Raw genomic sequence first — 27,138 nt, 5'->3', positions numbered from 1 at the left:
GGGAACAGTAGTGCAATGATTTAGTAGCACATTGCTGTTGTCAGGGAAAAGTAGTGTAATGATTTTGTAGCACATTGCTGTTGTCACGGAATAGTAGTGTAATGATTTAGTAACACACTGCTTATATAAGGGAAAAGTAGTGTAACAATTTAGCAACACACAACAGGTGTCAAGGAAGAGTAGAATAATGATTTAGTAACACACTGCTGGTGTCAGGGAACACTAGTGTAATGATTTAGTAACACACTGCGAGTGTCAGGGAACACTACTATAATACACTGTTGGTGTCATGGAACAGTGGTGTAATGATTTAATAATACACTGCTGGTATCAGAGAACTCTGGTGTAATGATTTAGTAACACACTGCTGGTGTCAGGGAACAATAATATAATGATTTAGTAACACACTGCTGGTATAGCACATCTTGGAGCCAGGTCATGCAGAACAGACACTGAGTCTCTTGGAATGCATGGTCACACTGCCCTGTGTGTGTATGCATAGCTACTTTCTTTATGGGCCTGCATTTATTGTCTGCTAATGTATATATGCACACATCCCTCAATGTACATTAACCTTGCAGGGATGTGCCCCAAACAAAATATGCTATTGCACTACTAATGCTGAAAATTGTTAGGAAAAAGTGCTCTGCTGTGTATACAGCCACATCAGATCATATTCCTCCACCCTTCTACCCTTAGCTGTCTGCCTATTTATCTATATTACTTAATACATACAGTATTGAAACATATATTTACGACTGTATATATGCACAGTTGTGGATCTTGCTTGAAACTGTATACTGGATCACTAACTAAACAGGCCAAAGGGAGCAGCCGATCTAACTAAACAGGCCAAAGGGAGCAGCCGATCTGGATGCAAGCTGTCAGAATGTGGATCAATAACTAAACAGGCCAAAGGGAGCAGCCGATCTGGATGCAAGCTGTCAGAATGTGGATCAATAACTAAACAGGCCAATGGGAGCAGCCGATCTGGATGCAAGCTGTCAGAATGTGGATCAATAACTAAACAGGCCAATGGGAGCAGCCGATCTGGATGCAAGCTGTCAGAATGTGGATCAATAACTAAACAGGCCAAAGGGAGCAGCTGATCTGGATGCAAGCTGTCAGAATGTGGATCAATAACTAAACAGGCCAATGGGAGCAGCTGATCTGGATGCAAGCTTTCAGAATGTGGATCAATAACTAAACAGGCCAATGGGAGCAGCCGATCTGGATGCAAGCTGTCAGAATGTGGATCAATAACTAAACAGGCCAATGGGAGCAGCCGATCTGGATGCAAGCTGTCAGAATGTGGATCAATAGCCAAACAGGCCAATGGGAGCAGCCGATCTGGATGCAAGCTGTCAGAATGTGGATCAATAACTAAACAGGCCAAAGGGAGCAGCCGATCTGGATGCAAGCTGTCAGAATGTGGATCAATAACTAAACAGGCCAATGGAAGTAGCCGATCTGGATGCAAGCTGTCAGAATGTGGATCAATAACTGAACAGTCCAATGGGAGCAGCCGATCTGGATGCAAGCTGTCAGAATGTGGATCAATAACTAAACAGGCCAACTGGAGCAGCCGATCTGGATGCAAGCTGTCAGAATGTGGATCAATAACTAAACAGGCCAATGGGAGCAGCCGATCTGGATGCAAGCTGTCAGAATGTGGATTAATAACCAAACAGGCCAATGGGAGCAACCGATCTGGATGCAAGCTGTCAGAATGCAGATCAATAACTAAACAGGCCAATGGGAGCAGCCGATCTGGATGCAAGCTGTCAGAATGTGGATCAATAACTAAACAGGCCAATGGGAGCAGCCGATCTGGATGCAAGCTGTCAGAATGTGGATCAATAACTAAACAGACCAATGGGAGCAGCCGATCTGGATGCAAGCTGTCAGAATGCGGATCAATAACTAAACAGGCCAATGGGAGCAGCCGATCTGGATGCAAGCTGTCAGAATGTGGATCAATAACTAAACAGGCCAATGGGAGCAGCCGATCTGGATGCAAGCTGTCAGAACGTGGATCAATAACTAAACAGGCCAATGGGAGCAACCGATCTGGATGCAAGCTGCCAGAATGCTCAGTCATCAGGTGCCAGTGTGGAAATGCTGTTGCTGCATTCATTTATGAAGCTGCAAATATATTGTAGTTACATGAATGAATACCAACACAGAATATGTGTCTGTGGTGAAGCTCTGTGTATGCTAGCAACCATATTAAGGTGCGTGTTACAGTTTTAGCAAGCAGCTTAATACAGTTACAGAAGAACAGAAGATTTTTATCAAGTCTCTAAAAATCTTTTTATTTTTTTTTGTATATCTTCAACTCTGAGTTGAGGTGAGGGGTGCTATTCTGTGGAACTGTTGTGGGCGTCAGATGTGCTAGCCATATTCCTGTTATATTCTATGTCTCCAGGGTGCCATCAGACTGTAGCATGTAATAACAGTATTCCATTTGTTTCGACCACTGAGCTATCAGTCCCACCTCAACAAATGATGTGTTATTAATAATATTTCCAATGGGAACCGTGGTGGGTATTTCAAAAACAAGTATACATATTTGTGAGGCAGCCCAATGACTGACATTTGCATTTGTAGAAAGGTGTGTAAAGTGCAACTTGAACTTTGGACTAGGAAATAAAAGATACCTGCAACTAAAAAAATTCTATATTCTGTGAAACGGAAACAAAGTTGCTTATTTTCCAATAACTACCCACTACATGCAGCAAGTGTTTCTCTAGGAGAGGCTGCAGTTGTTATTAGATTTAGTCAATATATCATGTCATTCCTTCACTGCGACCCATGGCTTCCCATACATGGATCACAATGATTAAGGAAGGAATCCTAATTATCAATCAAGGACAAGTAAGATTTTCAGTGCCAGTGAATGAGGCAACTTGTGTGTATCACATTCCAGAACTGGGTGACTGTTGGTATTCTACAATCACTCGTGTCTATATAGCTGAGCTACTGTTTGTGTGTTTATCTGTTACATATGAGAAGACTGAAGAGCAGAAAATACAATATTATGGTGAGATGGTGATAAATCTGTGTGACAGTTATGGGTAGATTTCAGCAGATAGTTTGGTGACCTGTAAATGGCATGTTTCAACTGCTAAACCTTGGATTTTTCTGTGTCCCTCTTACAGTTTACAGCACCTCCCCCCACCTCCCTGTAGCTAGGTAACAGTTTACAGCACCTTACCTCAGCCTAAAACAGACACACTATTCCCTGCAGTTCTTTTCCTTACAACCTTTGTTGTAACTTACCTGATTGTTTTTAGCATGCTACTCAGCTGGGTACAGCATGGTCCATTCACACTTGCTTCGCTCGAGCTCACTCTGCTCCCCTACCCTACCTCCATTCCCACCAACCCCCACTTCAATTACATTTATTGTCACCTTTCAACTTTGCATCCAATCGCACACAACCACTTATCTTCTATCAGATCACACAACACTCATATTTTAACAATCTATCCTACAAGCTTATCTTCAACAAATGTGTCCTTAGTTCTCCACACAATATCCCCTATACAAATCTTTACAAACTTTCTCACACTACAGATGCCTTATTCTTCAACCACCTTATATAATTCACTATCATGAATTAGACTAAACCTACCGTATTCCTCCTCACTGCCCTTATTCTATCCTTTTGTCTTCTTATACGTACATCAATCCGCAAAAGTTTTTCATGATAGAAAAATCTACCACATCCAATACACTATTAAAAAAGCAGATAGTTTCTGTAACCTATCATCCAGCCTCTATGAGTTTAACATACTATTATGTACTAAATACAAAATTCAACAAGCTCTTTTCAAAACTAAAGCATTTAATTAAAGCTAATATCCACAACCACTGTTTTACACTCTTCTCAAATTCATCCCAGTGTGGAGACATCCATCCAAACCCAGGTCCCACTTGTAATCCCTCCTCTTTTAAAACTTCTTCCTCTAAAAATGTATTTCTAGTTACTGTTAATCTATGCAGTATTTACAACAAAACTACAGAGTTCCACATATTTCACAATATTCCCCAGACATACTTGCAGTCACTGAAACATGGCTTAAGCCACACATCAAAGATACTGATCTGCTCTCACCAAGTTATAACATAATAAGAGCAGACCAAACACCTAAAAAAGGGGAGGGGTAGCCGTAATCCATCCCAACTCACTTACTATACTACCTTTACCCTCAAGCTCATTCCCTCTTTATTTACTGCTGAAATTCTCATAGCCTCCTTAAAACCAGTAAAACAAAACAACTATACATTGTAATTCCTGTATATTGCACTTGGCAACAATATTCCAATTTTAGAATACATCTTATCCTGGATTTTTGAAAAAAGAAAGAGTATACCATGGCTGGAGTGCTGTATAAAACTTTAATTCAAAATAAAACAATAAAGGCAATGAAACACGTTAAGCATTTTCACAGTCTATTATACAACTGATTCTTCAGACCTAAAACCACACACAGCTTGAACTCATTTATACTAATAAAAGCCCAGTCAGCAGGCAGCATTAATTAAGGCTTCTCATTCACTCCAACAGGTTGCAACAAACAGAAACCTTTAATGTGTAAGGTAGGTATCGTGCCTTCCAAACTGGTTTCAAGGAGACCCTGTCATTAAGCCTGGGGGACTTATCACTATTCAAACGTATAATCCATTCTTGTTCTTTCACCTCGGTAAAGTTCTTAAAGTCTCCCCCTCTTGAATTTGTGACCAAGACTTCTAATATTTAAAACTAAAAGATGTGATTCTGTCCCTTGTCCAGTACATGCTGGGCTAGGGCATTTGTAGTTTTCATATTTTTTATGTCATTAACATGCTCTAGCACTCTATCTTTCAAGTGTCTGTTAGTTTTCCCTACATAATAGGCATGGCATACCACACATTAAACAAAATAGATCAAGTCCTTAGTTAGTCCGCATAAAGGGAAGTCTCAATAACAAATTTCAGCATAGGGTGTACAAACTTGTTACCTACATGTATAAACCTGCTGACCTTACATTTCCTACAATTAAATGTCCCCTCATGATCTGATAGGGGGATATATACACCCCTCACATTCTTATAGCATAACTGTCTCTTCAAGGATGGTCTATTCCTGAACATAAAACTGGGTTTCTCACTCAATACCTTTCCTAGTTGCTCATCTGACTTCAGAATAGGCCAGTTTTTCTTAATAACATCACAGACCACATTAGTATTACCAGAGTGTTACAGCTACTCTTGTTTCTTTCCTAGATCTTTCTTTTTTAGTGTGTCTATGTCTACATGGGTTTGAAAAATAAGCTCTCCCCAAGCCTTGTCTTTCTAACTGCAGTTCTTCTATGCATTTATCAACCTCATTACTGTTGTATCCTCTCTATACAAAACTTTGTTTTAAATCACCTGGTGCTTCATCTAAATCACCCTCATCAGTATGTAGCCTCCTAGTTCTTATTACCTGTCCCTTTACTACATTACGTGGTACATGCCAGGGATGCACCCTTTACTACATTACATGGTACATGCTGAGGATGCACCCTTTACTACATTACATGGTACATGCCGAGGATGCACCCTTTACTACATTACATAGTACATGCCGAGGATGCACCCTTTACTACATTACATGGTACATGCAGAGGATGCATGCTACTATAGTGTAATAAAGTATTATTTTTACATTCTTTCTTAAAAAATAGTATTTTAAGTCTACCACCTACTATCTTACCGATGGCTACATCCAGAAAATCAATGGATTGCTGTGAACAAGTGTCTGTAAACTAAAAAATGTGTTGTGGAGTGTAAATAGTCTATAAAACCTTTTACTAGTCTTAAAGGTTCTTTCCATAAAATAAACACATCATCCATGAACCTCCTATAATAGAAAATATGGTCCACAAAAACATTTTAAGTACAAAATCATGCTCCTAACTGGCCAAAGCAAGGTTGGTGTAGCTGTTGGCACAAGCTGTTCCCATTGCCATGCCAACCTTCTGTAAACAATGGTTACCATTAAAATAAATACATTGTTATTCAAGACTAAATCCAAAAGCATACAAATTAAATTAGTCTTATCTGATGCCATATAATTACCAACCATTAAAAAACACCTAGTATTCTCATTACCCGATTCATTGGGTATCACCATAAACAGACAGTCTATATTTAGTGTGATAAATGTAAAATCATCATTCAGAGTCACACTGCAGGGCACCTGAAACAACTCATATAAGAAACTGACTGTGTCCTTTAAGAGTGTAGTCACAGTATTCAAAACTGCTCTTTATTTTTCTCAATATAAATAGATAGGGGCTCAGTAGCCCAGCCTCTACTAGAAACTACTGGATGCATGGGGGGGGGGGGGCACACCAAATTCTTATGTACTTTAGGGAGTCTATAAAGGACTGGTATCACTGGATGCTTAACCACAAAATAATTATGCAAACCTTCAGTAATACATTTGTCATGCATAAGTCAAACAGGTAGAACTGCATTTGTTCTATAATAGCAGACAACCGACTTTTAGAAATCAAAACATACACTGCATTGTCACTCAACATCTCAAGCATTATTTTAATATAAACAGTTTTGTTTAATAACACTATACCCTCTCCCTTATCAGCTGGTTAAATTTCTTTCGAAGACAATCATTTCAATTCTCTCAGTGCCTCACATTCAGAGGGTTCCAAGTTAAAAAAACTTACAATTATCTTTGCTAGACAAAACTGAATGTATTTCATTATCACAAACAGTAAAACATACTTCTAGAGTTGCAGTAGTATCGGGTATTTAAGTACTGGGTTTCCTGAAAGTCCCAGTGTATTCAGAATCAGATGTAAACTGTAAACATAACACAACATTTCTTATGAACATCTTTAAGTCCATATAAACATCCTCTATACTTGTTTTCTGTGCTGGTACAAATGAGAGCCCTTTCTCTAAAAGTCTCAAATGTTATGGTGTCAGTGTAACAGAAGACAGATTAAAAACTATTTCATCTGAGCTCTGCTTCATGTTGTTACCTTGTCTACTGTTAAAAACATCTGTTGGAGTGTTCCCTTCCTTGAGAGGCTCCTTGACTTGCTTTTCCAGTATTCCTGCTCTATCAGTAGCAGCTCCTTCAATAAAAAAACTGAGGGGCATGCAGCTGATGAAAGTATCTCTCCATTAGGTGCTATATTCTTAGTAACTTTGCTTGTCACTGCAGTGAAGGATTCCATCATAATGAAGGTGCTTCCTCTATCCTGCGTTATCACTTCCTCAAAATCATTCACAGAAATCTCACTCTGTCTACAGGGAAGAACTCCATTCTCCCTTAAAGGAGACAGCACACTCTCAGCATGATTCTGTTCTAGTGCATTATTTGCAGTATTATCTGTGGTGTTATCAGTGTCAGTTCTCTCTCTCTCTCATATCTCTCTTTGGCCATGAAAACACTGTTCCTGCATTAAAATCATTCAAATCTCTCTGTAGCTTGTATGCCTTAATACCCTGTTGTCTCTTATCATATACTGCAACCTTATCAAATGCTCCATCAAGCTTATCACCAATGACCTCAGGTGCAAAGTCCCTGCAGACTAATGTCTGCAGCCTTTTAATATCATTCAAGAGCACTTCTTCCATAGGAGAAAAAATAATTTAGAAGGAGCATATAGTCAAGTCCAAGTTGTAAATTAAGGCTCTGCCATCCTTTCAACGATTCTGGATGTAGACCACCATAAGTTGGCATTTTTAAAATGCGCAACCCTCTGGGTACATCTTTGAAATGTATAACAGCCTCAAAATGCAGTCCCTGCCACTGCAGGCATTTAAACTTATATAGTTTATTCTCAATTTCTCTAATAGATGCTCATAGCTTATCAACAATAGAGGTATCTTCACTTACTACGGTAGTTCTCAGTCCAACAGAACTATTTACATCCATAGACAAAAGCCTATTAAAATGTCCACATTGAACAGCTTTTCTTCCAGTTGGATTATAGTCCAGTTCAATAGTTACACTCTCGGCCATGTCCAATACACCAGACTAAAATGATCAGCACAATAACAGTAAAAAATCCAGAAATTGGCAGAATATTCTCTGTTCAAACAGTCCAAGTAAATTCCAAAAAAAGAAAGAGAGCATACCATGGCTAGAGTGCTGTAAAAACTTTAATTCACCATAAAACAATAAAATAAACAAAACATGGTAAGCGCTTTCACAGTCTAAATCAGTAAAAGAAAACAAGTATACATTGTAAGTCCTGTATATTCCACTTGACAACAACGTTCCAGTTTTAGAAGACATCTTATCCTGGATTTTGCAAAATATATCCAACAAAACAATCATCATGGGGGACATTAATGTTAATTGGCAAAACTTAAACTCAGACTACCCAGCAAATAGTATAAATCTTTATGGATTCACACAACTTTTCTGTATACCAACTAGGAGTCAGAAAAGTTGCAACCCAGGATCTATTCTGGACTGGATCCTTGTTTCAGATCCCCACAAATACTTCAACTCTGGAACCCTTCCTGATATTTTAAGTAACCACATTTCTGCCTATACTTACAGAGCTATGACCCACATATCCAAAAAAAACAACTATAAAGCATCCCTTAATTTATTCAACTTCAACCGGCACTTCTTTATTACAATACTAAAATCGTTAAACTAATCCATACTAAAAACTCTACCCTTAGATGCTGCTGTCAGATATTTCAACAAATTATTTATTGATGCCCTCAATAACCTAGCCTAATTTCATACTGAAAGAACAAAAAACAATCACGCAGCCTTGCTAAACAAATCAACAAAAAACTTTCTACTAACAAGGGATAAAGCCTGGCAGGAATGGCAAAGGAAGAAAAAGTACATAAATTTCCAAAAATATAGACAACTATGCAACCAAGCAAAAAAATGGTAAACAATGATAAAAACAATTAACCTGCCACAAAATCAACCCTAAAAATGTTGGTATGCATTTCTTTACTCCTCACCCTACAGTCCAAAGAAAACCCATTAACAGTCACCAATAAATCCTGATCCCAAACAGCAGATGCATTTAATACCCAATTCTTAGAGAGAATACTCATATTAGTCAATGATCCCAATAAACCCATAAATCCTTATTCCAAACACAACCACAGCCCTTCTCAAACAACTTCCAAATACTCATCTTTTTCCTTTCCCCTCAAGACATTTCTACATCTGACCAACATCTTCCTCTCCTCTTTTTTATAACCAGTACCCACTAACTGCATAAATAAATTACTTCTCAAACTAAAACCATGTTCTCCTTCTGCTGACAGCCTGCCCTCTGAATACTTGAAACGAGCAACAGATGTTATTGCATATCCTGACAGCATTTCTATCAAATGATCCATTACAGAATCATACATCCCTACCCTTTGGAGAAATCCATAATAACCCCCTTACACAAAGGAAGGAAATGTAATAACATAACTAACTACTGTCCCATTGCTATCTGATCTCACCTACCAAAATTGTTAGAAAAATGTATATATAAACAACTAGCTGAGCACATTCTTCAAAACAGATTATTTACACCCACCAAACAAGGCTTCAGACCACCCATCAAGGCTTCAGACCACCCACCAGGTCTTCAGACCATCCCACAGTACAACAGCTGCACTAATCTCCTTTACAGAAATAGGCAACAAAGTTACAGACTCCAGAATAATGACCTCAGTAATTCATCTTGATCTTTCTATGACCTTTGATACACTTCCACACCCAAAACTATTCCAAAAACTCTCATCTCTTACTATTTCCCTATCCACCCAACAATGGTTCACCAGCTATTTGACAGACAACACTGCTTACAATGGCTGGGCTGTCTCTCCCTCTATCTAACTAACACAGAAGTTCCTCAGGGTTCCATTATTGGATCCCCTCGTCTTCAACACCTTCATAAATTGCTTTCATACTACTTCCCACCAGTTTACCAATGATTCTACCATCCTCTCCTCCTGCAATAATATAACAGACCTTCATCAAATAACCCAAACTGCCTTCTCCTCCATTGAAAGCTGGAAAAACAATGCACAACTTCTGCTGAACCCCAATAAAACCAAACTCCTCCTTTTCACATCCAAGACACTCTCAACCAACTTTAAGATTTATTCACTAAATAATACTCAAATTGAAGTGGTTTCTCAAGCCAAACTATTAGGAGTTACCATAGACAATAAACTTTCCTTTGATCTACATAAAAACATTGCAAACTAGGGATGCTCTAGTGGCACAAAAACTTTATGGATACAGCCACCAAAATAGCACTGGCCACAACCTACCTGCTCTCATCTCTACTATATGGGGCTTCTATTCTGACCAATATTCAGATTACCCTAAAAAGTAATCTTGAATCCTGCTATAATAAAATTGTTAAAGTTTTTATAGGTGCAACTTACTATAAACACCACTGCACTGCTTCCAGTGCCCTCAACTGGCTCAAATTCCCACATCTCCTAAACTACCTGTAACTCTCAACTCAAAAACTACCTTTCTCTAAACTCAGTCATCCAAACCTATGTACCTACCAGGGCTCTCCAATCTGAAGATAAGCAACTTGCAACCCTATACATACCAAACAAAAAAGTTTTAAAGTGTCTATACTCTTATACTGTTGCAAAACTCTAGAATGCCTTACCAGTAAACATCAGAGCCACTTCAAACCTCAAGAGCTTTAAACTCACACTAAAGAACTTCCTTCTAGAAGTAGGTATCTGCCCCTGTTCCAAAACTACTTAGCTACCCCCATTTACTTCCCCCACCCTTGTAATTCCCTTTCTCCAATTCCTGCCCACCCACCCTATCCCTACTCTTACTTCACTACTTTAACTTCCTTCCTTCCTCTCCCTTTCTTCTCACTCCCCTCCAGCCTCTTCAGTGCATTCTCACTCAGCTTCCTATCTCCACCTATGTTTCCCCCTCACCCTCCCCTTCACCTCCTCTCCATCTGTATACCTCCATCTTAGGATCTATATCTAGGAAAATTGTACATTCTTGCTTTACCTTGCTGAACTTTCCACAAGATGTTATTCCTTTCATTGAATACCTAGTTTTTTCTAAGCCCAGTTATGATTTTTCTATGCTTCCTTAGTTAAATAAGCTGGTAAATTCCCTTATATCTTCCTTTTTCTTTGACAACTCAGTGGGAGATAGGTATATATGATTGCAGCAAGACTATGAGTATAAATCCCATACCATATTATTTTATCTTCTCTGTAAATCAGCTACTAGTCTTACTAATGTTTATTAATTTTATCCTTTATGTAAATGCATACCTGTTGCCTGTCATGCACGTGATTATAAATTGTATACTAAATGTAAATCCAATACTATGTATATTTTCGATGTTTACTGTCGTGGAGTTTTTCTCCCCAGGCCACTGCTGATTGAAAATGGGCTTCTGACCCATCGGACTTTCCTGGTTAACAAATGCCAAATAAATAAATAAATATGCCTATACGTACACCATGCTATTTGCATGTTGCTATATATCAAGGGTATATATTTCAGCACCCCATACATGCCACTGTGTACAGAACCAAGTGCCCCACTTGCTCATGCTGTGGCACCTACAGATCCAATAGTGTTCCCCCAAAGTATCCCATTAATGTAGCTGTGGCACCATACAAATACCCTCATGGATATGCTTTGTCTCATGCTCCATTCTGTGTGTCACAGAGTGCATTCAATTATCACATAGCAATTCATGGGCATATTCCTGTGTCCCATGCTAAATCGTTTTTACTGCTGATGAGCATCCTGTACTCCACTACATTATATCTGCAAGTGACAGATGGTCCAGAAATGAACAACAACTGAATAACAACTATCATGTGTAAGACAAAGCTGAAGGCTATGCCTGTGTCTGATTTACCCTGCCCATTGACCTCACATACATGAAAGAGATATTATGTGCAGCATATGCATTTTACTGTGTAATGTGCATCACTCCAGCATTTGTTGTACATATGCACAAATCATAACATGCACATGTTTTGATGTCCAGTGGATTGATGCAGTAGTAGATGGCAATGCATGTACATGTCAGATAACATGGTATGAATATGGGACAATGGCAAACAAAGATGTAACATCCATGATGCACCTAAGATAGTGACAGACAGTGTGTACCTGTCATGCATACATACCGTGGGTAGCATATATTTAATGGATGATACATGCTGGGTACTCAGTATTTGGGCATATTAATGTACTGGCCACTTCATCTGCAGTGATGATGAGCCATGATAACAACATTTAGCAACCCATTTGAAATGCTGGCACCTATTACTATTGTCTGTCAAAATCTGCTATACACACTTCTTAGACATGTGCCCCTAAGTATATGTTCTAGTACAAGAGGTAATGTCATACACATGTGCCCCTTAGTAATATGTGTTCTAGTACAAGAGGTAATGTCATGTACATGTGGCCCTAATATGTGTTCTAGTATGAGAGGTAATGTCATACACGTGTCCCTAAGTATGTGTTCTAGTACAAGAGGTAATGTCATACACTTGTGCCCCTTAGTAATATGTGTTCTAATACAAGAGGTAATGTCATGTATATGTAGCCCTAATATGTGTTCTAGTACGAGAGGTAATGTTATACACATGTGCCCCTAAGTATGTGTTCTAGTAAGAGAGGTAATGTCATACACATGCCCCCCTATGTATGCCTTGTAGTACGAGAGGTAATGTCATACACATGTGCCCTTAAGTATATGTTCTAGTATGAGAGCTAATGTCATACACATGTGTCCCTAAGTATGTGTTCCAGTATGAGAAGTAATGTCATATACATGCACCCCTAAGTATGTGCTCTAGTATGAGAGGCAATGTCATACACATGTGCCCCTAAGTATGTGTTCCAGTATGAGTGGTAATGTCATACACATGTGTCACTAAGTATGTGTTCTAGTACAAGATGTAATGTCATACACATGTGCCCCTAGTTATGTGTTCTACTATGAGACAATGTCATACACATGTGCCTCTAGTTATGTGTTCTAATATGAGACAATGTCATACACATGTGCCCCTAAGTATGTGTTCTAGTACAAGATCTAATGTCATACACATGTGCCCCTAAGTATGTGTTTTAGTACGAGATGTAATGTCATTCACATGTGCCCCTAGTTATGTTTTCTACTATGAGACAATGTCATACACATATGCCCCTAAGTATGTGTTCTAGTATGAGAGGTAATGTCATATACATGTGCCCCTAAGTATGTGTTTTAGTATGAGAGGTAATGTCATACACCTGTGCCCTTAAGTATGTGTTCTAGTATGACAGGTAATATCATACACATGCCCCTAAGCATTTGTTCTAGTACAAGAGGTAATGTCATACACATGCCCTTAAGTATGTGTTCTAGTATGAGAGCTAATGTCATACACATGTACCCCTAAGTACGTGTTTTAGTATGAGATGTAATGTCATACACATGTGCCCCTAAGTATGTGTTCCAGTATGAGAGGTAATGTCATACACATGTGCCCATAAATATGTGTTCTAGTATGAGAGGTAATGTCATACACATGTGCCCCTAAGTATATGTTCTAGTACGAAAGGTAATGTCATACACATACCCTTAAGTATGTGTTCTAGTATGAGAGGTAATGTCATACATATGTGCCCCTAAGTATGTGTTGTAGTACGAGAGGTAATGTCATACACATATGCCCCTAAGTATGTGTTCTAGTACGAGAGGTAATGTCATACACATGTGTTCCTAAGTATGTGTTCTAGTATGAGAGGTAATGTCATACACATGCGTCCCTACGTATGTGTTCTAGTGCGAGTGGTAATGTCATACACATGCTCCCCTAAGTATGTGTTCCAGTATGAGAGGTAATGTCATATACATGTGCCCCTAAGTATGTGTTCTAGTACGAGAGGTAATGTCATACACATGTGTTCCTAAGTATGTGTTCTAGTATGAGAGGTAATGTCATACACATGTGTCCCTACGTATGTGGTCTAGTGCGAGTGGTAATGTCATACACATGCTCCCCTAAGTATGTGTTCCAGTATGAGAGGTAATGTCATACACATGTGCCCCTAAGTATGTGTTCTAGTACGAGAGGTACTTGTGGTGCTCATCATCAGTGATGTACTGCTACACCTGTGTAAGTCTGTCTTCTCTGTTATGGTACCACAATTCATGTGTATCACAAAGACTGTCGACAAGCATTTATGCCTTTATGCCATCCTATAAGAACAATGTATGTTTATGTACGGTGCATATCTAACAGACACTAATACATATGAGCATACCTGGAAGTCCAGTGGATGCAGTAATCTGTGCCTTTGCATCCCTATATGTGATGTGGCCACAGGCATGTGGCCTACTCATGTGTGTCTCAGTGTGTCCCTACATATGTAGCTATACATGTCTGCACATATCAGTCCATGTATCTTTCTATCTATCTATCTATCTGTCTATCTATTGACCTACTTAGTATATATTTTTATATTTATTAACCAGGAATGTCCACTACCTCCTTGTTGAAATGATGGCACCCATAGCTCACTGGAAATGCAGGATCAGAGTGAGTATCGAACATTGCTCTTCTCCTTTAGACTTCTTTTTTTGCAAGAGGCCAGCTCTCCTTGGTGTGTGGAATAAGCCCCATACTCCCAAATTTATATACACCAACTTAGAGATCACCATACTCCAGAAAAAGTGAATACTGTGGGAAATGGCAACCATGGACTTAATAAATGTAAGCTCAAATGTTTAGCCTTTCAGTCTCAGCAATACAGGAGATGGTAAAATGAGTCCCAACAATTCAAATGGTTATCATGCCCAATTGTGTAGTCCCTTTTTAAGGGGAGTCCAAGTGAGACAATCTAAGACAGAAAAAAAAACAGAATCAATAACAAAAGCATTTTGCAAGAATCATAACTTTCCACAATGGATACATGATAGTAATGATGGAAACAATTCTGAAAACCAAAAATAACATGAGGAAAGTCATAAGAAATGAAAATATATATATTTTTCAAAATCAGGTGGATAAAATAAAAAAGTGCAGACAAACAGTGATGGAACAATATAACATGTAGTCGCATGCTTGATTTAAGACAGTGGAAGAAAACATTAGGAATGTAAAGTACATAAAAAGAGGTAGTAAACTAGGCCACCTCTGTGACAAGTCTGGAGCTCTGTGAGAATTGGAAGTGAAAGCTGCAACTGTATCAGGGCAAAGGGAAATGCTGGCCGGAGCACAAGCTGCTAGTTTTCACACTCTACAAATGTTGTGCTGATGATGTTGGAGGACACTGCTTCATAAATGAATGCCAATAGTGTATTTAATTATTTTGGTTGAAGGTCATCAGAGTGCTTAAGGTGAGTGTGTGGATCTGTATCAAGTCACTTGTTACAGTATTTGCTACTAACATTTGTAGGAGGCTCCTCGGCTTTGTAATGGCATGTCAGTTTGGAGATCTGCACAGGGTGGTAGACAAGTTAGCCATGGTTCTGTGAGATGATATACAATTTAAGACTATAAACATATCATAAAGATGTTTTAAGAGTTCATAAGGATATTACTGAAGATGGTAAGGAATTGTAATATGCTTACTGTATGTGATCCTGGAGATTCTGATCATTATGAAAGTGGATTTCCAGGAAAAAACTGAAAGTACGCTTGTTATATATATATATTTTTTTTATTTTGAAAAGGCAGCTGCAAAGTTTGCCAACACAAGTGGAAAATGTATATTCTTGTTGAAAGATCTGGAAATATTGACAATGTGGAGTGGAGTTCTCTCATTTTCCAAAAGATGGCCTTTCCACCTAATTATTATAGAAATGAATGGACATTTGGGGTTACCAAATTGTTTATGTGCCAGGATATGAAAATGGTAATATAGCTGTGATTGAATTTTAGCCGGCGATTTCATGAAGTAAGAGAGAAAGGTAGCTTAGACTGCTATGCGCAAAAGCAGACTTGCCTATTCTGTTATATAATTCAAGTTTGTACTGCAGTGGGAAGGCAATGTCAGTGATGAAATGGGAAGAATATATGGGTGCAGTAGAAAGCATATTCTGTCAGAGAAAATTAGCATTGTCTGTGAAGTACATTTAAGCATATATAAAATACTCAATGTAATGTTAGTCCTGATAAAAGCTTTCTGTGTATGAATACTACATTTAAGCTGGTTAAGGGTAGCGCTGAGTAGTACAGCTGTGTCTACTTCCTCAGTTGTTATAGAATTAAATGTAGTCATATAGGATGGTGGAAAAAGAGAAGAGGTTCTCTTATAATGTGGAGGATATCTTGGGAGGCTTCTATTAAGAGGAGGTTTATGAAAAAAAGGTCATTATTTTTGTGCATCTGGCCTTTTTGGGTAAGCCCTTTCTATACTGCCATGATTCCAAAACAGTAAAAGAAAGACTTATTCGGGGTAAAATTTATGTGTGAACATGTACCTGAAACAGCAGTAATAGAACTGACCTCAGTTTGCATGACATTCACATGTGATGAACCATACTGTTCACATACATGGTATGCAGAAGGAGACCAAGTGTGGAACTCTGGGAAATTGCAAGGACTTTTGTGTTATTCAACTGTATAGTCTGAGTGCTGATATAATGACAGAATCATCAGACAACACCACTGAGGGACTAAAACTGGATTCTGTCAACAATGATTTACAAACTTGATAGGAAAAGTGGAAGATACAGACAAATGTATGTTCTGAAGCAGTGAACTAGAAACAGTCACACATCTTCTTGCTGGTTGTGATATACTCATGGCTGAGGATTTGCAAACTGAAAGGTACATCAATATGGCAAAACTGTTGTGCTGGGGATTGTGCAAACATTACAGCATACAGGTAACTGAGAGGCAGTAGAAAAATGAACTACAAAGAATTACTGAAAATGAACGTATGATTACATGGATTCATCTCATGCTGACAGTTCAGAAAACTAGAACCAAGAAAAACAGATATAGCAGACAAAGAAATAAGGACAAAAGTATGCTTAACCACTGAAACAGCTACATCTAGTAGTTAAAGTGTTCTGCATACATAAAATGCCAGGATTTGCAACAGAAACTAGAGCACTGTGAAATAGATACCCAGGCAGTTCCAATATTAGTAAGAGCAATGGGTCTCCTAAAAAATAATTTTTAAGTGTACCTGTTTATAACCAATACATGCTACTCCATATGAGCAGCAGAATGAGGCAATTCTGGATATTTTGCGTGTACTAAAAAGAGCACTCTTGGCAGAAATTAGACAGAGAAGCAATACTAATTTCATAAACTTTAATTGTACTCTGACTTAGGTTTGATGCCCATTCCTGACATAGTATTAGAAACCAAAACCATTTCTAAAATTAAAAATACAGAAAATCTCCTCCAAATTACAAACGTTATCCAACAACATTTGTTGATTCATTATCAGCTCTCTCCTTCCCCAGCCAGAACATTACTGTAAGAATCTGAAAAGGGTCAACTGACTTCCTGTTTGAAGTTGCAGCTATCCTCCTTCTAAGCTTTCTTGTATCCAAACTCCCACAACAAGATGCTCCAAACCCCCATACCTAAAGGCTGATCTCCTCTTACTCTAACTAGTCTTATAAGCTCGGCCAGAGAAGCCCACATGATTCTAAATGCCTCCACTAAGTTACATTATACTGACCATGTGTTTTTGTATGTTCTCCCAAGCTGAGGAAGTCACTGCCTCTGTGTTTTTGTACGTTCACCCAAGCTGAGGAAGTCACTGCCTCTGTGTTTTTGTACATTCTCCCAAGCTGAGGAAGTCACTGCCTCTGTGTTTTTGTACATTCTCCCAAGCTGAGGAAGTCACTGCCTCTGTGTTTTTGTACGTTCTCCCAAGCTGAGGAAGTCACTGCCTCTGTGTTTTTGTACGTTCTCCCAAGCTGAGGAAGTCACTGCCTCTGGGATTTTGTACGTTCTCCCAAGCTGAGGAAGTCACTGCCTCTGTGTTTTTGTACGTTCTCCCAAGCTGAGGAAGTCACTGCCTCTGTGTTTGTGTACGTTCTCCCAAGCTGAGGAAGTCACTGCCTCTGTGTTTTTGCACATTCTCCCAAGCTGAGGAAGTCACTGCCTCTGTGTTTTTGTACGTTCTCCAAGCTGAGGAAATCACTGCCTCTGTGTTTTTGTACATTCTCCCAAGCTGAGGAAGTCACTGCCTCTGTGTTTTTGTATGTTCTCCCAAGCTGAGGAAGTCACTGCCTCTGTGTTTTTGTACGTTCTCCCAAGCTGAGGAAGTCACTGCCTCTGTATTTTTGTACATTCTCCCAAGCTGAGGAAGTCACTGCCTCTGTGTTTTTGTACATTCTCCCAAGCTGAGGAAGTCACTGCCTCTGTGTTTTTGTACATTCTCTCAAGCTGAGGAAGTCACTGCCTCTGTGTTTTTGTACGTTCTCCCAAGCTGAGGAAGTCACTGCCTCTGTGTTTTTGTACATTCTCTCAAGCTGAGGAAGTCACTGCCTCTGTGTTTTTGTACGTTCTCCCAAGCTGAGAAAGTCACTGCCTCTGTGTTTTTGTACATTCTCCCAAGCTGAAGAAGTCACTGCCTCACTATCTTATTTTAATCACAGAGGACACAAAATTCAGACCTCAGTTTAAACAGTATGTAAGAGAACAGCAAAAATGCAAATTGTCCAACAGAAGACTAGTTACTTAGCTTCTGAATATACGTGATTTTAATCTAGCAGCAAAGAAACAGCCATCACATGGTTGATCCTCAAATAATAGTATGGTAGCAGAAAACAAAGTTATATTACCTTGGATTTTCTAAAGGAGAAAATTGAAAAATTTGCAATGTTAACATTTGATGTTTTGATTACTTTTTTCATCACTTAAATATATAGTTACTTAGGCAAAATTGGGACAGTTTAGTGGTATGCCTGGAAAAACATACAAAATAATTAATTTGCCTATAGTGAAGGAAGCTCATAGTAAAATCTGGTGGTTTATACAAACTCATATTCATCTCTGCAGCCTAGAGCTTTATCCGTTGTGCCATGAATTGACAAGATGTAATGTTCCAATAAGTGGTTTTATATTTGAAATGCACTGTTTCAACAGCAAAAAATAATACTCTCATACCTATCCTAGCTAAAAAAATTGTTACAATCCACTCGTTATTTTTAAAGAATCTATGTCAAAACATTGACTTTTTGGAAAGTCGAACTTTGACCATATGATCAAATTTCTGAAAAGTCAAAGCATAAAACAACAAAAATCTTCATTTTTACTTCTCCCCCCATACCAACTCAAGATCGTACTATAGTGGGGAAAAGGATCCTCACTAAATATTGATCTCCATACAAAAGCTTTGACTTTTTGGAAATTTGATCATATGGTCTTGAACATATGAAGTTCAACTTTCTGAAAAGTTGATCTTCTGAACGGGACCCTCTTCATGGAATGGCACCTCAGTATAACAAACTAACTGCTGTAAACTTCAAATGAAAAGCAAGGTTTGTTTTAATACCTTACTTCTAGCAATACAATGGAGAGAAAATTCAGTATAAAGTAATACAAATTGATTGGGAAGAAAAGTTAGACCAGCACATGATCCATATTTTAAATTCTGAAGTAGAAGTAAATTACATAGTTGGGTACGGGGGCTGCTCAGTAATTTTCATATGATTTAGGCATCTGTGCAAAAATCAATATATTTACTATGTGATAATTTATTACACATACCAAAATGCAACCTGCAGGTACCTATATGTTACTATTTTATAAAAGAAGGCATGGCTGAAGCAAAAAACGTCATATAGCATTTGGCAAGAGTAAATCCTGTTTTGAAATCCAGTTTATGTTATATAAGTGCGCAGAATGCCTCCTTACCAGAGGTGTAAAGGATAGGACTGCATATCTCAATTTTTTATTTTATTTCATTTAGTTGGGAGGGTGTGGGGGTGTGGAGGCGAAGCCCCCCACTTCATACAGTCTGATTTTTTTTTTTGTATTGGCCTAGCAATTTTTTCCCCTGGGAAAAATTTGCTTTAATGGCCTTTTAGGGTTTTTGTATTTCGCTTCATATGTGTCGATAAAAGGTCATTCAGTTAATAACAGTCCATTTGATGCCATAATATAGATGCCCATACTCTTGCTACATATTTATGCTGCTATGCCCTTGTAACTGTCCTGTCTAATATCTCCCACTCCATCTACCCTCAAGCTCTCTTCCACCCCACTACCTTTGATTACAGCTAACTCTGATGCTTGTATGCCTATCTATTGATAATACTGCTGCAATTTCTTACTGTAACAATGCTAATAACTGCTATTTACTTTGTAGAATACATGTCATCTTAGATGGCACAGTTGCTATGTGTTCATAGGTTCATAGGTTGGTACTAGGCTATCGGCTCTAGGGTCTATGCAAGCCTAGCCATAACAATTCCCTGGATATTTCTTCCCACACTATTTACTTCCCTGGTCCCCTGTCTAGCAGGGCAACTAATGTGATCCCTGGGGTGAATTTCCTATCTCCCATCCAATCATCAAGGTTCCTTTTGAAGAGGGCCAAGGAGGTGCTCTGCTTGGCATGTATGGGCAGTCTATTCCAGAGTATGGGGAGTCTCTGGGTCAGGAACCTATCATTCCAGCATGTTTTGTTCATTGTGATGACAAGGTTTAGATCCCTGGAGCATGTGGCTCTGAGGGACTGGGATTTCTTTAAGTGTAGCATGTCCAACAGCTGTATGTCCTATGTTCTTCATCAGGAACTATGTTTGTATTAATTTTACTTTGTGGAGCTTTTCTTCCCGGGCCTCCACTGAAAAAGGACCTGCATCCAGTCAGAATTTCCTGGTCAACAAATGTAAATAAATAAATAAAAATAATAAATGTTAACTCTCAGATCACTGCCGTCATTATAGCAGACTACATTTTTTGTCAAAACGTTTGATTTACTATATGTTCTTTACATTCATTTTTGCAGTTCTGCTACACTAAGGAGAATATTTACATTCCTGGAATGTCAGAAGGCTCCCAGGCAGAACATACACAGATCCTTGGAATGTCAGAAAGCTCCCAGGCAGAACATACATGGACGTCTGCATATAAAGTAAATGTGATTTCATGGTATGCCCTATTATTACATCTCTGGAATGTCAGAAGGCTCCCAGGCAGAACATACATGGACTTCTGCATATAAGGTAAATGTGATTTCATGGTATGCCCTATTATTACATCCCTGGAATGTCAGAAGGCTCCCAGACAGAACATACATGAATGTCTTCATATAAAGTAAATGTGATTTCATGGTATGCCCTACTATGTTCCACTGTGCCTATGGTTTATAAGATTTATGAGGTCTTTTCTGTTTTACAATGTAAAATTATATGCATTTGTTCTTTCTTTCTTTTCTTTTTTGTAAGTACAGTCTCGAGGGCCAGGCAGCTCTGCTGTCTTACAAAATGTAAGGATGTTTCCAACAAATTGCTTTTCATACAAACCTTTCATGCAACTTTATGCCGAAGTAATTATCTAAATGTTTCCTTTTTGCCCATTACAAACAGACTAATAACTCATTTAACTCATTTTTCTCATCACTATTCCTAAGCCATTTTCTGAAACAGTTTGATTAACTAACTATATTCTGTAGAATGAGCTGATATTTAGAAATATTTAAACACAGAAATGTATCAGCATGCAGCAGTTTATAAAGGTCATGGAAACAATTGTGGTTATAGACAGAAATAGTATTTAATAGCCTAATACTTTAAAGATAGCTGATTAGTTTGGCTGTCATATGAACTGCACATGCAATCAAAGTCTAAAGACATGTTTTAATGTCATAGAGAGAAAAGAGTTGAAATAGTGTGCTATGTACATTATATACAAAGAATGTATGTCACACAGAGGAGACTGTTGTGCAATGGTTGGCTAACGTGTGGTGGTAAAGAAACAGAGGTGGTAGAGATGAGGTATCTGTGTGTTTTCTGGGGAATGAACCCCCTTTTAACAATGATAACACGCATCTTCAAACAGGAATTATTTTAGTGCATTTCTTAATGATTTGAATGAAATATTTCCCTTTTATGTAATATGTATGAGACTCCTAGATTTGTAGACTTAGGGAGAAGCAGGGGTCAGTGTAGTGTTGTTTGGGTCTTGATGTCTGTAGGGTGGTTAAACAGTGGTTGAGGCTCTAATGTTGAAGGTAGAGCTACAGAAGGTATATGGGCAGTTGGGGAGGGACTAATGATTGATATGTCTGAAAGGCAGACAGGCTAAATGCATTATTGTATGAACCATTGGGAGCCATTGTGTTTTTCTGAGAAGTGTACAATGGTGTTATGGCCTAGCAGTTAGTGTAATGAATCTGGAATACTGTTAGCAGTCACTTGAAGTGAGAAGATATTAGTCTTGAAAGAAGGGGTTATGAGGGGAACCTTTAATAATGAAGGTGGCGGAGTATGTCTTTACCAGCTGCATTTCTCCATTTAGGTGGATAGAGAAATATCATTCTAACCAATGAAAATCTGGGAGTCAATTTTAATTTTAGATAGTTCAACGTGATGTTGAAAGATTAGAAGCTGATCTAACCACATTTCTAGGTACATGAATGTTTACTTATTTCTAGAAGGGTCTGGTTATGGATCATTAAGTGTCAGTCATATACTGGTTATTGATCATTATGTGCCAGTCATATATAGAGTATGTTTAGCCCTTCAAGCAATGGAGTGAATTTGAAAGAAATGTCCATGGCTGCAGACCTCTCCAATGACCAGATTCCAGCTCTGGGTGTTAGGTATCTCCACCAGGTACACTTATCCAATGTCCAGATTCCAGCTCTGGGTATATGGTATCTCCAGCAGATACACTTATCCTTTGCCCACATTCCAGCTCTGGGTGTGTGGTATCTCCAGCAGATATACTTATCCTATGCTCATATTCCAGCTCTGGGTTTTAGGTATCTCCACCAGATACACTTGTCCTGTGTCCAGATTCCAGCTCTGGGTTTTAGGTATCTCCACCAGGTACACTTGTCCTGTGCCCAGATTCCAGCTCTGGGTGTATGGTATCTCCAACAGGTACACTTGTCCTATGTCCAGATGTGGCACAAGTTCACAATGTCATCTATCTGCTTATGCTGCTACAATAACCTATTCCTTTACTAAGGTGAAGTACCTGCCAAATAAATAGTAATACAAGGAACAGAAAGCTCATTATATAGCTAGGTAACCTCTTTTGATGGCTGAGAATCTCATTTCTGCATTGTTTGATTCTCTGATAATATAGCACACTGGATGCCTCTCATCTTGAATGTCTTGGTATAATGCTACTCCTAACCCTACCTCTGGGACATCAATATAGGGTTAATTCTTAGTAAATTCAGGATTCACTATCACAGATTCAGAACATACGATCATTTTATTTCATTAAATTCTCTGCCTTGACTTGTACACTTTTCTGGGCATGGGATAACCTTCAAAATGCGATACTCATTTTCTCAAGTCATCACAGAATCTAGTACTTTCATTGGATTTAGGAAATAGAACTGTTAAGCTGCTCTACTCACTTTATGACTCATCAGTCAGTACTAGATCAAGAATAGTTTTACTATAGATTTCAGACCAGTTTTAAGGTACATATAATCACATATGAAGTTATTATTTAATCTGTTTCATTTTTATATACAAAGAAGATATGTTCTGTTGCTGTTGTTTAAAGGTCAGTTCTGAAAGATGAAATGGTTTAAGCAGTACTTGATGAGTTACACTGATTATAACTATGCCTTACCTGTGTTAAATATATATGCAATCATATATAGAGTTAATATTTTGTATGTTTAACATTCATATATAGTGAAGGTTATATTTAGTTGCTACAGTTAGATGTTTATTCCGAATGACATTTTGTTACAAGTAATATCAGATGAGTTGCACTGATTACAGATCTGTTTGACTTGTTTTAATGAATATGTAAATATATATAGAGGTATTATTTTACCCATCTCACATTTATATACAGTGGAGACGTTTTTTTGCTGCTGCTGGGTTGATCCGAGTGACAGATGTTACTGGGACAAGGAGTTTATAACTCCAGGCGGGTAGCTACCCCATTTTTTATCACATTTACACTACATTCAGTGTTCTTAATACGTTCTTCCTGACATCCATCTTAATTCAAATGCATATAATTATAGGTTGCAAGAATTGCATAACACATACAGTACATCATATGGTAACAGACAAAGACTATAATTTACATAACAAATATTTTGGAGAGGATTATATCAAACATAATCAAGATAACACACAAATCACAAGAATTTCTTACTCATTTATAGAGATATTATGACTTCACTAAAAGGTTTATCAATCAACATAAATGGTCTGAATAACCCTAGTAAAAGAGGAAGTTTACTTAAATACTAAAATATACACAAACCAAACATAATATTTCTACAAGAATGACATATTTTAAAAGAAAAACTTTTTAAATATTAATAAATATATAGTCATTGACAGTTCAGAACTTTCTAAAAAGAAAAGAGGGGCAGCAATTCTCTGGAATAGAACTCTCCCATTACCTAGAATTATTAAATTTATCAAGATGATAAAGGGATGTTGTGCTTGGTGACAATTAAAATAAATACAAACATTTTCACTTTAGTAAATAATTATTGGTTACAGGGTATTGGAACCAGCACTATTAAACAACAACTGAACCAAACTGTATCTCAATATCAGGGTAATATCATTATGGCAGGGGATTTTAACTGTGTTTTAAATGAAAAGGATTCTAGCACTTCAGGAAAAAGGAAAGTATCCTCACAAGCTAAACAACTAATACAATTCATGGATACATATCATCTAAAAGATATTCATGACTACACAGACCTGAGCTCACCTCAATTTACATTCTATTCTAATAGATTCAAATCATACTCTAGAATAGATAGGGTAATCATATCCACACAAACAATAAATGATTTAAAAAACACCAAGATTGTGTCTTGCCCTGTTTCAGATCATAATACAATTATATTTGAGCTTTATTTAAATGACACCCAATGACTCATGTAAGAATACCTGCATATATAACTCAATTAAAGGAATTTCAAACATTTTTTGAAGAAGAAACACAACATTTTATAAAATTCAATCAAACATCCAACTCTCATGACATTTATGTATGGGATGCATTAAAAGCTTACTTATACAGACAAATAAATAAATGGTATTATAACAAAAGGAAGTCCTGGGACGAAGATTTAAAAAAAAATACAAGACAAATTAGATAAATTACATCTTAAAATGAATGGAATAAAATAAATAAAACTAAGGAAGAATATAGTTCAATCTTACATCATAAGACTATGATTTCCTTAGAGAAATTTAAATTCCTAGCCCATTCAATAAACCCAAAACATTTAACTAATTTTGCAAATAAAACAAAAAGAATCAACAAACATAATCATATTAAAGAAATCTATTCATCTAGAAAAAAGAAAAAGGTTTATAATATACATGACATAACTGATGAATTTAGACATCATTTTCACACGATAAATTAAACATCTCAGATTATTCAACCATTAGATAAGATAAAACAATACATAAAAAAAAACTGTATGTCACACTCAACAAACAACAGTTAGAAATCACAGATAAACAGATATCTTTACCGGACATACAAACTCAAATTAACAAACTTAAACAGAACAAAGCACCAGGCAATGATGGCATCATGCCTGAATTGTATAAAATCATGCCTAAAACAGCTATTTCTTTACTACATAGTGTATTCCATAAAGCCCAGAATTACATTATTTTGCCCCCATCCTTGAAATATACTTTTATTTTGCCCATTCGTAAATCTAGTAAGGACCCTAAATTATGTACATCATATAGGCCACTAACTCTTTTAAATATTGATTACAAAATGTTTATGTACATCTATGCTGATAGACTAAAACAATTCTTACCCCAGTTAATTAATGATGACCGAACAGGTTTTGTAACTAATAGAAGTACATATGATAACATCAAAAGGTCTCTTATTTTAATTGATTATTCACACAGAAATTAAAAAAAACTTGTCTCTGGTTAGTCTTGATATTAGCTTAGCATTCAGTTCAATACATTGGGATTATCTAGGCACATTATTACAATGTTTAAACTTTTCAGATAATTTTATTAATTTACTATTGCATCTTTATAAAGGCACTCTGGCTTATATCAAAATTGGATCATACACATCGACTCAAATACCCATCACTAAAGGAACAAAACAAGGCTGTCCCTTATCTCCCTTATTGTTTACTCTCATAATGGAACCATGGGCTAACGATATACGAGGAAATAAATACATAGAAGGTTTGGAAATTAGTGACAAATTAACTTCTAAAGTTCAGTTATTTGCTGATGATGCGCTCATCACTACTAAAGTAGATAATTCTTCCATAACAGCCTTATTTGAAGCTGTTAACACATTTCAGTTTATATCTGGACTGACATTCAATGATAATAAAACTACAATCCTACCTATCTATTTAAACAATAATAAGAGAAACATTAACATAGATACAAACAAATACATCACAGATCAAATTACATATTTAGGCATCAATCTTGCTAAAGATATTAAATTAATCACAAAACTAAATTATAATAGATGTTATATAAATATTCAAACTTTATTAACAAAATGGAATACAATTATATTTACAACTGAGGAAAGGTTAACTATCATTAAAATGATAATCCTTCCTAAAATTCTTTATATTATACAATCTATTTTAATACTTCCCAGTAAAGTTTTTATTAACAAGATCAGTTCTCTGTTATTAAAGTTTTTTTGGTTTCCCCGGGAACCTAGAATAACACTTAAACATCACCTTCATAGTTGGAACAAAGGGGGCATAGCCTTTCCTGATTTGAACCTTTATTCTAATGCAGCTATTATTAGGTCCATAGCACAATGTTTACATACACCATATCAGGCCAAATGGAAAATATTCTGGGAATCCTCAGCTATGCTATTAATATCGAAACCACAGCCATACAAATTAGAATTAATAAATAACCCAATATTATGGATACTTAAAGAGTACTTCATGTTACAAAGCATACCCAAACATTCATTTAG

The 27,138-nt window shown here is 37.3% G+C and overlaps 1 protein-coding gene across 1 annotated transcript in view; it reads right to left on the bottom strand.

Moving 5' to 3' along the window:
- GRIN2A (glutamate ionotropic receptor NMDA type subunit 2A) overlaps positions 1–27,138 on the bottom strand; it is a 1,242,307-nt gene that overhangs the window by 38,642 nt on the left and 1,176,527 nt on the right. The window lies entirely within an intron of this gene.

This window comes from Protopterus annectens, chromosome 12.part0 (genome assembly GCF_019279795.1).
Source record: "Protopterus annectens isolate FY-2018-M chromosome 12.part0, PAN1.0, whole genome shotgun sequence".
Taxonomy (NCBI): domain Eukaryota; kingdom Metazoa; phylum Chordata; order Ceratodontiformes; family Protopteridae; genus Protopterus; species Protopterus annectens.
The sequence above is the reverse complement of the archived record's forward strand: the minus strand, read 5'-3'. Positions and strand labels throughout refer to the sequence as shown.